We start from the raw sequence: 10,836 nt of genomic DNA on the forward strand, positions 1-10,836 counted from the left end.
TATTTCCTCAAGGAGTACTTTGTAATTGAATCTCTACAAGTCTTTTGTGTGCTTTGGGAGGTGAGTCCCCAGATACTTTTGGCATTTTGTTGCTATTTGGAATGGGATTTTCCTCTTCATGATTAGTTCTTGTATTTTGTTATTATTATATAGAAATTATGTTGATTTTTGAGGATTTATTTTATAGCCTCCAACTTTGCTGAAACTATTAAATGTCTCATTTAGTAACATTTCTGATTCCCTAGGATTTTTCAAGTAAACAATTATAACATCACCAAATAAAGATAGTCATCTCTTTTTTACCTATAGTTATGCCTCTAATTTATTTCTTTTGTTTTGCTGCTGTTGCCAGCATTTCCACAACTATATCAAATAACAGTGAGGAGAATGGACATTTTTGCTTCACTCTCATTTTATTGGAAAAGATTCTAGTATATCTCCATTGCATCAAGGACTTGGTTTTTATTTTATAGAGATACTTTTTTATGGTATTAAAAAAGGTACCTCTATACTTCGTAGGGTTTTTAGCACAAAAGAGCACTGTACTTTGTCAAAAGCTTTTCTCCATGTTTTGGGATGATCATATGATTTTTAATGATTTGATTTTAAAATGATTAATTATGCTTATTGTTTTCCTAATGTTGAACCATTTTTTGTATCCCTGGTGTAAATCCCATTTGGTCATAATGAATATGTTTTGGGATAAATTGCTGTAATCATTTTGGCAAGATTTTCTTCCTAAGATCTTTGGTAATTTCAACTGTTTTTTTCTTTCTGATTATCTTCTATTAACTTTCTGATTTTATCTCCTCTGATGGTGGTTTCTTGGAGGCTGGATCTCAATGTCTCAGCCTCCTTCCACACTGGGGAATTTATGGTTTACTATGCTACTTCTCTGCCCCACATGCCTAATGGGGTGATCAGAACTGACTCTAACCAGATGCTGTACTCTTTCCATCAGACTAATAAGAATGGTTTGAGAGGTTGTTGAGATCAAAGATCTTCCATCTTGTTCCTCATGTGATCCAAAAGTCCATTCTGTAGAATTTTAAACCAAATGATCCTACTTAATATTTTTTGAAACTTTTGTTATCCAGTTTTTCAAAATTTAATGTATATTAGACTACACATGATTGTCCCTTCCAAACAGGACGTGCTCATTTCTCCTTCAGCAACGAGTTCTTTGTTATTCTGAGTAAAATTGAGAACAAATTTTCCTCATATTACTTCCACTTTTTGGAAAAAATAATTTATTGTTAAGAAAGCCAAGAATATATCAACTATTCTATTTGTTTATTTTCAGCAATGGAGTTGATACATAATTTATAGACAAAATTAATACACAACCTGAATATTAAAGACCATATACAAGATGAGAAGAAAAGCATATCACCTTTCATAGCTATGGAAGAGAGATGTATGCTTAATTAAATAAAATACAGAATCAATTTCAAAAGACAAAATAGATCATTTGATTGCATGAAATTGAAATGCTTCTGCATAAACAAAATTAATGTATCTAGAATAAAAAGGAAAGTGGCCAAAAGGAGGGGGTAAAATCTTCATCTCAAATTTCTTGGATGAGGGTTCTGTATACAAGATATGTAGCCAAATAATAGAACTACATAAAACCAAGAGTCATTTCCTAAGAGATAAATAGTCAAAGGATATAAATAAACAATCTTCAAAAAAGAATTGTTAACTGTTAACAACCACAGCAAAGATGCCCCAAATCACTAATAATAAAAGAAATGCAAATCAAAACAACCTGAATTCTCACTTCACACCCAGAAAGTTTGAAAAATTGACAGAAGGCAGAAATAGTCAATGTTGGAGATGTGGAAAGATAGGCACAATCATTCATTTGTTAATGGAAATAGGATTTAGTATAACCATTCTGTAAAACACTTTCTGCAAATAAAGTGGAGTTCCAGCCATGATCAGATCATTGAAATTCCTTATCACTATTGAATTGTGCCCTCATACCCAATTTGTGATCTATCTCCCCTCCCACCTTTTTTTTAAATGCATTTAATTGATGGTGGCGAGCTCTTCCAGTCAGCATGCACTTGCCTCCCCCTGCCTCCAGGAGGATCTGCCACCTCCTCTCTCTCTTACAGGTGTAAACTTGCCGTTTCAGAGTTTCTCATGGATGATGATATTACTGGCCTCATTGCTGAGAATGACTACAGAAGGTGCAAAATTGACATTACAGAAGACAGTGCCCCTTGGGCTGTCATCCCTTCCATTGCTGGGTAAATACTGGGTAAATAGTAACTTTCTCTTTTACCCCAGAACCCTGAGGGTCTTCTCCTCCCAGTTTGATATTTTTTTTAATTAAAGGGGCCATCCCTTGAGTAACTACTTAAAGCAGCCTATTCATTGAATGAATGTATCTCACTCAAAGTGAGAATTTGATAAGACCTTAACCTAAAATGGCCAGAATCTCACATTACATCCTGTGCCATCTCCAGTCTTCCTGATGAATATCTGGCCACTGGACGCAGATGGCGCTGTAGGAGAAAGTGAGACTGGTGACCTTGCACAGTCCTCCCTCATTCAAATCAAAGTCAACTGCAAGTCATGTCATCTTTTCCCTGATGTCACGATCCTCTTTGAAAACAAAGGACAGACACAACAGTCCCAGACATCAGGATGTGATGTTAGATATAGGCCAGAAAGATAGCTACTTGGGAGATGAGACCTAGAGCAAGACAGGCTTGAACATAAATTACCCCCATTGAACGTGGTATTGTCACAACTGGGACAATCTGGCATCATACTTTCTATGGTGAGTTCCATCTGGCCCCTGAAAAGCATCCCATGCTACTCACAAAAGCTCCCCTGAACCTCAAAGCCAACAAAGAAAAGATGACACAGACTATGTTTGAGACCTCCATCACCCTATCTATGTACACTGCCTTTCAGGTGGTGCTGTCCCTGTGTGCCTCTGGTCGCATTGGTATTGTAATGGACTCTGGTGATGGTGTGACCCTTCTCCATGCCATCTTTTGTCTGCATCTGGCTGGCCACGATTTGACATACAACCTCATTAAGATCCTGACAGAGGGAGGGTAGAGTTTCACCAACACAGCTGAGAGAGAAATCATGCATGACATCAAGAAGCTACATTGTATAGCTTAGACTTTGAGCAAGAGATAGCCATTGCTGGATCTAGCTCTTCCATGGAAAGGATTTATGAACTCCCTTATGGTCAAGTTATCACCACTGATGGTAAGAATTTCTGGTAATAGAAGATATCTTCCAATCATATTCCTTAGGCATGAAATCTTGTGAAATCCATGAAACTACCTTCAACACAATCATGAAGTACAATGTTGATACCCATAAGGATTTCTATGCCAATACTGTATTAGCTGCTGGTACCACTATGTACCCAGGCATTCCTGACCGCATGCAAAAGGAGATTACAGCCCTATCCCCCAGCAGAATGAAAATCAAGATCATTGCCCCACCTGAGCACAAACGTTGTCTGGATTGGCCTCTCTCTCTTCTTCCAGCAGATTCGGGTCAGCAAGAAGGAGTATGATGAATCTGGGCCCTCCATTGCTCCCAGTAAATATTTCTAAATGGACTGTTTGTGGTTTTGTTTGTTTTGGGAGATTTTTTGGTAAAAAGGTATGACATGATAATTCCTCCCCCTCCATGAGATATTCATGGCTTTGTTTTTTGCTTTATTTTCTAGTGCTTGACTCAAGATTTTAAAAAATGAAACAGTGAAAGTGAAGAGCAATTTAAGTATGTTAGAGGCAAATATCCCCAAAGTTCTACAGTGCATATTCAGGACTCTGACTGTACATTTGGTTCTTTGTTTTTTTAATAGCCATTCCAAATATTGTTTAATACATTGTTTTACAGAGAATTCTTTGCCTCTATGAAGGCTCTTCTGCTCTACCCAAAGGAGCTACTTAATATATAAATCCAGACCAAGGAGAGGGGGAGGGGAGGAAGTTCTAGTATTGCTTTACATGGAAATAATGTAATTAATTGTGTAATTATTATTAACTAATTGTGAAATCTTATGTAATTAAATTATGCGATTAATTATGTAATCTTAAAAAATTTGTATCTTCTGCCTTAATTTTTGTTCCTTTTTCTTTTGTCAGAGCCATAATGAATGGCCCCCTAAATTCCCTCCCTACCCCCAACTTAGATGTGGATGAAGACTTTACAGTCTCCAGGGGAGTTTTATGAGCTTGGTGCCAGTCCTTAGGGAGAGGGGAAGAACTTTACCTAGACACTGACTGAAGACCAATTCAAATTGAAGTATATATTAAAGGGAAAACAAAATTCATTCCCTGAATTTTCCCCTGTCTCCTTCACTGTCTTTCTTCCCAGAGATCCAGCCCACGTAATAAAACAGGACTGCCTGTAATAAAGATTTGTTTTAAGGAATAAAGAAAAAGAGGACAATGAAAGTTGCTAAAATGTCCATATGCTTTGTTTGATAGCATGTTTGCAACTTGAGTTTTTTGGATCCACCTGATGCATAGCAAACTTTATGCCAGCTTTTCATTTTCTTGTTTGTCTTTGCTTTTTAGATGTATTTCTTGTAAGTAAAAGAGTTTTGTGTTCTTAGCTAATCTGTCACTTTTTAATTTCACTTTGTTTTATTGGCTTTTTAAAAACCCATTTATTTGCATTTAAAGTTTTGAGAGTTAGATCTATATTTTCCTTCGTGTCTCTTTTTTTGTGTTAGATTTTTCCCCTTCCTCTTTAAGATAGTCCTTTTCCCCTACAATTATTTTTGCTTAATCTAATTAGAGGTAACCCTATTCCCACAAGCTCTCTTCCTCTCCCTTTCAACCTCACTCCTTTGTCATTTATTAACCATTTCCTTGTTGCCAAATCTTACTTATTGATTCCTTTTAATTCTTCCTTTTATTTAATTATATAATTCTTCTTTTCCTATTCCCCCATGTTTTTTTCCTCTCAGATGACTAACTCAGAATCTTCCCTCCCTTCCAACTTCTTAGTGTTTTTCTGCACCTTTTTCAGAAAGAAAATTTTTAACAATGTTCTCATCATTACTTCTCTTTTCTTTCTATCTATTCAAGGTTTTATTCTTTGATATATACCCTTATGCATATTTTTTCCTTTTTTCATTTCATTATGTTCCTCATTGAATTGAAGTTTCTAAAAGTGTGAAGTTTCTGTTCCCTTTTATTATGTTACTGCCTTATAGAACTTGCCTACCCATCCCCTTTTTTCTATTTTGTCTCACTCTTAGCAATATCATTTCTTGAGGGAGATTATGAATACAGAAATATTGCTCAGTGACAGAAATTTCCCTGAGTCCCAATTATGTGGTTCAGTTTTATCCCTCCATCCTATAATAATTTTTTTTTTCCCTTTTGCCACATAATCTCCTTTCCGTTCCATGTGCTCCCACCTTTTTTGATGCTGGTAGCTACCAAGAGCAGATTCCAATTCTCCTGAGGTAGAATGTTGTCCACTGAGGCACTGTACTCTGTCAGAAAAGAGGCTTCCTTATCCACTAAACCCTTGCTAATTAGACTCATTGTAAAGTCCCCAAGGTATTATTCTTAAATAATTCTCCTCCCACCATTAAGGTATCTCCCTTTCTTTCATCCCATTTCAATCTCTCCTTTTGTCTCCTTACTCATTCTTCTGTAGACCTTCTTTATAATGAGAGATATTAGGAGTTGTTTTCCCTTTGTGGTTTGCCATAGTCTTGATTAGTGTACATCAAACTTTCCCATCTCTCTCTTCCACTTGCCCTTTCCCCTTTGATGCACAATCACATTCTGCAATCTAGTCCCACAAAATATAGCCACTCACCTTAGGAAAGGTTACTGGATTTAGTTTCAGGCTTGCTTCTCCAGCAACAATGCTCTTTCTTTAACTTCTACTTTTATCTTTATCCCATGGTGTATTTTTAGAAAGAAAACTCTTCATTGTTATTGTTATTTCTTCAAAAATCCTTTGGTATTTTTCTCTTTTGTGGTTTTTTTAAGTCACAGTATAGGAGGTGGTTCATTTTATTACTTCTGCTTTTCTTGGTAGCTGTATCTATTTACCTTCATTCTATTATCTGGTGAATGCACAAAGCAGATAATCTGCATATATGCATATATATATAATTATAATATATATATAATCTGCATATATGTACACACATATATGTGTGTATGTGTGTGTGTGTGTGTGTGTGTAAGTAATTTTAGGAGTGTTTCAAATGTTCTTCCATTAGACTAGCCTCTTTTTGTATCCCCAGCACTTAGCACAATGCCTGGCACGTAATAGGGGCTTAATAAATCTTTAGTGACTGATTTTACTAAATATCTGTCTTTTTTCCCATTGATAGCCTCAGGTTTGTTGGGCATGTCATTTTGGGTTGCATATTGAGTTCCTCTGATTTATAGAATATGGTACTTCACACCTTTCTGCAATTCCTGGTAGGTACACAATAGTCTTATGTTATTTGAGTTTCTTTTTCTTTATATTACTAGGTTTTTCTCCTCTTTACTTTCAGAATTTCTGGAAGTGAGCTATAAATTATTTAAATTGATGCTTTCTTTTATGTATTCAGAAGTTTGGGGCAGTTTTCTAGTATTATTTCTTGCATCATAGTGTTCAGGCTTTATGACTTGTCATGTTATTCTGGGAGGCCTGTGATCCTTAAATTGTCTTTATCAAGATTAATGTGTTTTGTTTGTATAGCAATCCTGTATTCCTTTAATGTTATGTCTTTTTATTTTTCTTCTTACACATTGTCCTTGACTTCAGTGTTTTTGTATTACCAATCCGTTATTCTCTTTAGCTTTTTGGAGGAAATTAGATATTGTATATTCAAATTTTTCCATCCTGCTAAATATTTCTATATGCAGTACATAAATTCAGTTTTTTTTTGTTTTATCTAAATTCTTCTCTCAAAGTTCTGATTTTTTTTCTTGAATCATTATATAACATTATACTGAAGTTCCATACTCTCTTGGGAATCTATAGGGTTCTGTATTTTATCAGGTGTTGGTTACCTTTCTTTTATCTTCAATTATTTGTTTAGAGACATTTGCAGTCTTTCAGATATCTTGTTATTCACCTGATTTTAGCATCTTCCCTTTTGATCTGTCTGCTTGTGCTTCTTGGGGTGTGTGGGGTGTTCAGAAACAACTAGTACTTCTGGTGTGACAGTTTGCCAAGTCCTTTTCAGGGCTTCTCATTTACCTTTGATGAATGTGAAAATATACCTCTCACCCAATTCTCACTTGTGGATCCAAGAAGTTATAGCATTACTGAGCAGTCATACCCCAATCAAACTACCTATGCAGCCAGGCTAAACCAAGGCCACTATAAGCAGACTCTAAGTTGCTGAATATATCCTAATCTGCATAGGGTGAGAGAGTTTCTTTACCATGAATTCCCTACACTTCTGAAATTACTTGTCTAATTGCCCGTGCCTCCCAAAGTATCCCTAGTGATGATATATGGCTTTTTATCATAAAACTCTATAATTTTAAAGAATCAAAATTGAAGGCAAATCAAAGGACAATGGAAAGAGTCATGATGTCAGGTACTGTATCAGTGAGGACCCCGGCATACACAAGAGGGCCTGCTGTACAGGTTCTTACATCTGCTTTTCTAAAAGGAAAGCAACTTTGGAGGGGTCAACAATCACTTTAATTGGGAGCAGAACCAAGTTGACTGAGTAGAAAGACATACCTACTCTAGCTCTTTCCCCACAGCCCATAAAATATTTGTAAAAAATGACTATAAACAAATTCTGGAGCAGCAGAAGCCACAAAACAACACAGTGAAAGAGATTTTCAGCCCAAGGTAGTCTGGAAGGTCAATTAGAAAGGTTTGTCACATGGGACACAGAGTGAAGCACAGCCCACCAAGTCCAGCCCAACCTTCGCTATGTGGTACCAGCATGAATAGGACTGGAACAGGCCTCAGGGGTGCAATACCCAGCAGCAGCTGCTGTTCTCAGATCCTTCAACCTACAAATGCCAAAGACAGCTTCAAATGCCAGTGAGAAAGCTTTTTCACCTGGATGAGAAGGGAGTAAGGTCTTTTCCTATCCCTGACCCCAGGTGGCAGCAGCAGTAGCAGCAGCATGCATTTTTGAAGCCCTTGGCCTAAAGACCCTGGGGATGTTGAGCTGCTAATCTGGGTCTCAATGCTGAGTGGTGGCTCTGGAGTAAGGAAGAGTGTTGTTGGCATGGTGGAGCTGGTAGAGGCTCTGGAAAGAGAATTCTATTGCAGATCCTGGGCAGAAAAGCCTTGGTAGCTCCCAGACTAGAGCACAGGCCAGGACAGGAGTAAACTCCTCTCCCTTGATTGTGTCACTTTGGAGGAACTTCTTTTTGTCAAAAGAATATACCCCTCTTTTGACAAAGGACTCAAAAGTCAAGTAAATGGCTGGGAAAATGTCCCAAAAAGGGAAAAAATAAGACTATAGAAGGTTACTTTCTTGGTGAACAGGTATTTTCTTCCATCCTTTTGAATGAGGAGGAACAATGCATACCAACAGAAGAAGACCTAAAAATCAAGGCTTCTGCATCCAAAACCTTCAAAATAAATATGCAATGGTCTCAGGCCATGGAAGAGCTCAAAAAGGATTTTGAAAATCAAGCAAGAGAGGTGGAAGAACAATTGGGAAGAGATACGAGAGCAATGCAAGAAAATCATAAAAACAGAGTCAATAGCTTACTAAAGGAGACACACACACACAAAAAAAATGCTGAAGAAAATAACACCTTGAAAAATAGGCTAGCTTGATTGGCAAAATAGGTCCAAAAAGTCAATGAGCAGAAGAATGCTTTAAAAAGCAGAATTAGTCAAATAGAAAAGTAGATTCAAAAGCTCACTGAAGAAAATAGTTCTTGAAAAATTAGAATGGAGCAGATAGAAGCTAATGACTTTATGAGAAACCAAGAAATTACAAAACAAAATCCAAAGAATGAAAAAACAGAAGATAATGTGAAATATCTCATTGGAAAAAAACTGACCTGGAAAATAGATCCAAGACAGACAATTTAAAAATTATGGGACTACCTGAAAAACATGATCAAAAAAAGAGCCTAGAGATCATCCTTAATGAAATTATCAAGGAAAACTGCCCTGATATTCTAGAACCAGAGGGCAAAATAAATATTGAAGAATCCACTAATCACCTCCTGAAAGAGATCCAAAAAGAGAAACTCCTAAGAATATTGTAGCCAAATTTCAGAGTTCCCAGGTCAAGGAGAAAATATAGCAAGCAACTAGAAAGAAATAATTTGACTATTGTGGAAATGCAATAAGGATAACACAAGATCTAGCGGCTTCTACATTATGCATCAAAGGGCTTAGAACAGGATATTCCAGAAGTCAAAGGAACTAGAATCACCTACCCAGCAAAAGTGAATATAATACTTCAGGGGGAAAAATGGTCATTCAATGAAATAGAAGACTTTCAAGTATTCTTGATGGAAAGACCAGAGCTTAATAGAAAATTTGACTTTCAAACACAAGACTCAAGAGAAGTGTGAAAAGGTAAACAGGAAAGAGAAGTCATAAGGGACTTACTAAAGTTGAACTGTTTACATTCCTACATGAAAAGATAATATTTGTAACTCTTGAAACTTTTCTCAGTATTTGGGTAGTTGAAGGGATTATGCACGCACGTACACACACACAAACACATACAGACGTATATGTGTGTGTGTGTGTGTGTGTGTGTGTGTGTGTGTGTGTGTGTGTAGAGAGAGAGAGACAGCACAGACTGAGTTGAATAGGAAGGAATGATATCTAAAAAAATAAAATTAAGGGGGGAGAGAGGAATATATTGGGAGGAGAAAGGGAGAAAAGAAATGTGGCAATTTATCTCTCATAAAAGAGGCAAGAGAAAGCTTTTTCAATGGAGAGAAAAAGGGGGGAGGTGAGAGGGAAAGAGTGAAGTTTATCCTCTTCACATTTCACTTAAGGAAGGAATAACATGCACATGTAATTTGGCATGAAAATCTATCTTACACTACAGGAAAGTAGGAGAGAAGGGGATAAGAGGGGTGGGGGGATGATGGAAGGGAGGGCAAATGGGAGGAGGGATCAATTAGAAGTAAACACTTTTGGGAAGGGATAAGGTCAAAAGAGAGAATAGAATAAATGAGGGGCAGGATAGGATGGAGGGAAATATAGTTAGTCTTACACAACATGACTATTATGGAAGTCATTTGCAAAACTGCACATATATAACCTATATTGAATTACTTGCCTTCTCAGTTGGGATGGGTGGGGAGGGAGGAAAGGAGAGAAGTTGGAACTCAAAGTTTTAGGAAGGAATGTTGAGAATTGTTTTTGTATAAAACTGGGAAATAAGAAATACTGGTAATGGGGTATAGAAATTTATCTTTGCCCTACAAGACAAGAGAGAAAATGGGGATAAGGGAAGGGAGGGGTGTGATAGAAGGGAGGGCAAACTGGGGGAAGGGGTAATTAGATTGCATGATGTTTTGGGGTGGGGGAGGGGAGAGATGGGAAGAAAATTCGGAACTCAAAATTTTGTGAAAATGAATGTTGAAAACTAAAAATAAATAAATAAACATTAAAAAAACTCCAGTCACTTTGATCAAACACATATACCAACAGAGCAAATACAAAGCAGACAAATAAAGACTAATAGGGCTTCCAGCTGTCTGACCATAAGGAATACATGTATCACATATCAACAAACAAATCCAGTTATCTGATCATTACATAATACATAGTTACCAGAGAGAGAAGCACCAACATCTGTATTTTCAAAGCCAGGAGGGCTCCTTAGCAGCTACCCAGAGTCTCATCTGGCCAAACAAACGCTTCTAATGAGTA

The 10,836-nt window shown here is 36.9% G+C and overlaps 1 pseudogene; it reads left to right on the forward strand.

Moving 5' to 3' along the window:
• Window positions 1-2,600: 2,600 nt before the first annotated feature.
• On the forward strand, window positions 2,601-3,590 carry LOC140502469 (actin, cytoplasmic type 5-like; annotated as a pseudogene).
• Window positions 3,591-10,836: the final 7,246 nt, after the last annotated feature.

The sequence above is a fragment of the Notamacropus eugenii genome, chromosome 4, assembly GCF_028372415.1.
Source record: "Notamacropus eugenii isolate mMacEug1 chromosome 4, mMacEug1.pri_v2, whole genome shotgun sequence".
In the NCBI taxonomy this organism is placed as follows: domain Eukaryota; kingdom Metazoa; phylum Chordata; class Mammalia; order Diprotodontia; family Macropodidae; genus Notamacropus; species Notamacropus eugenii.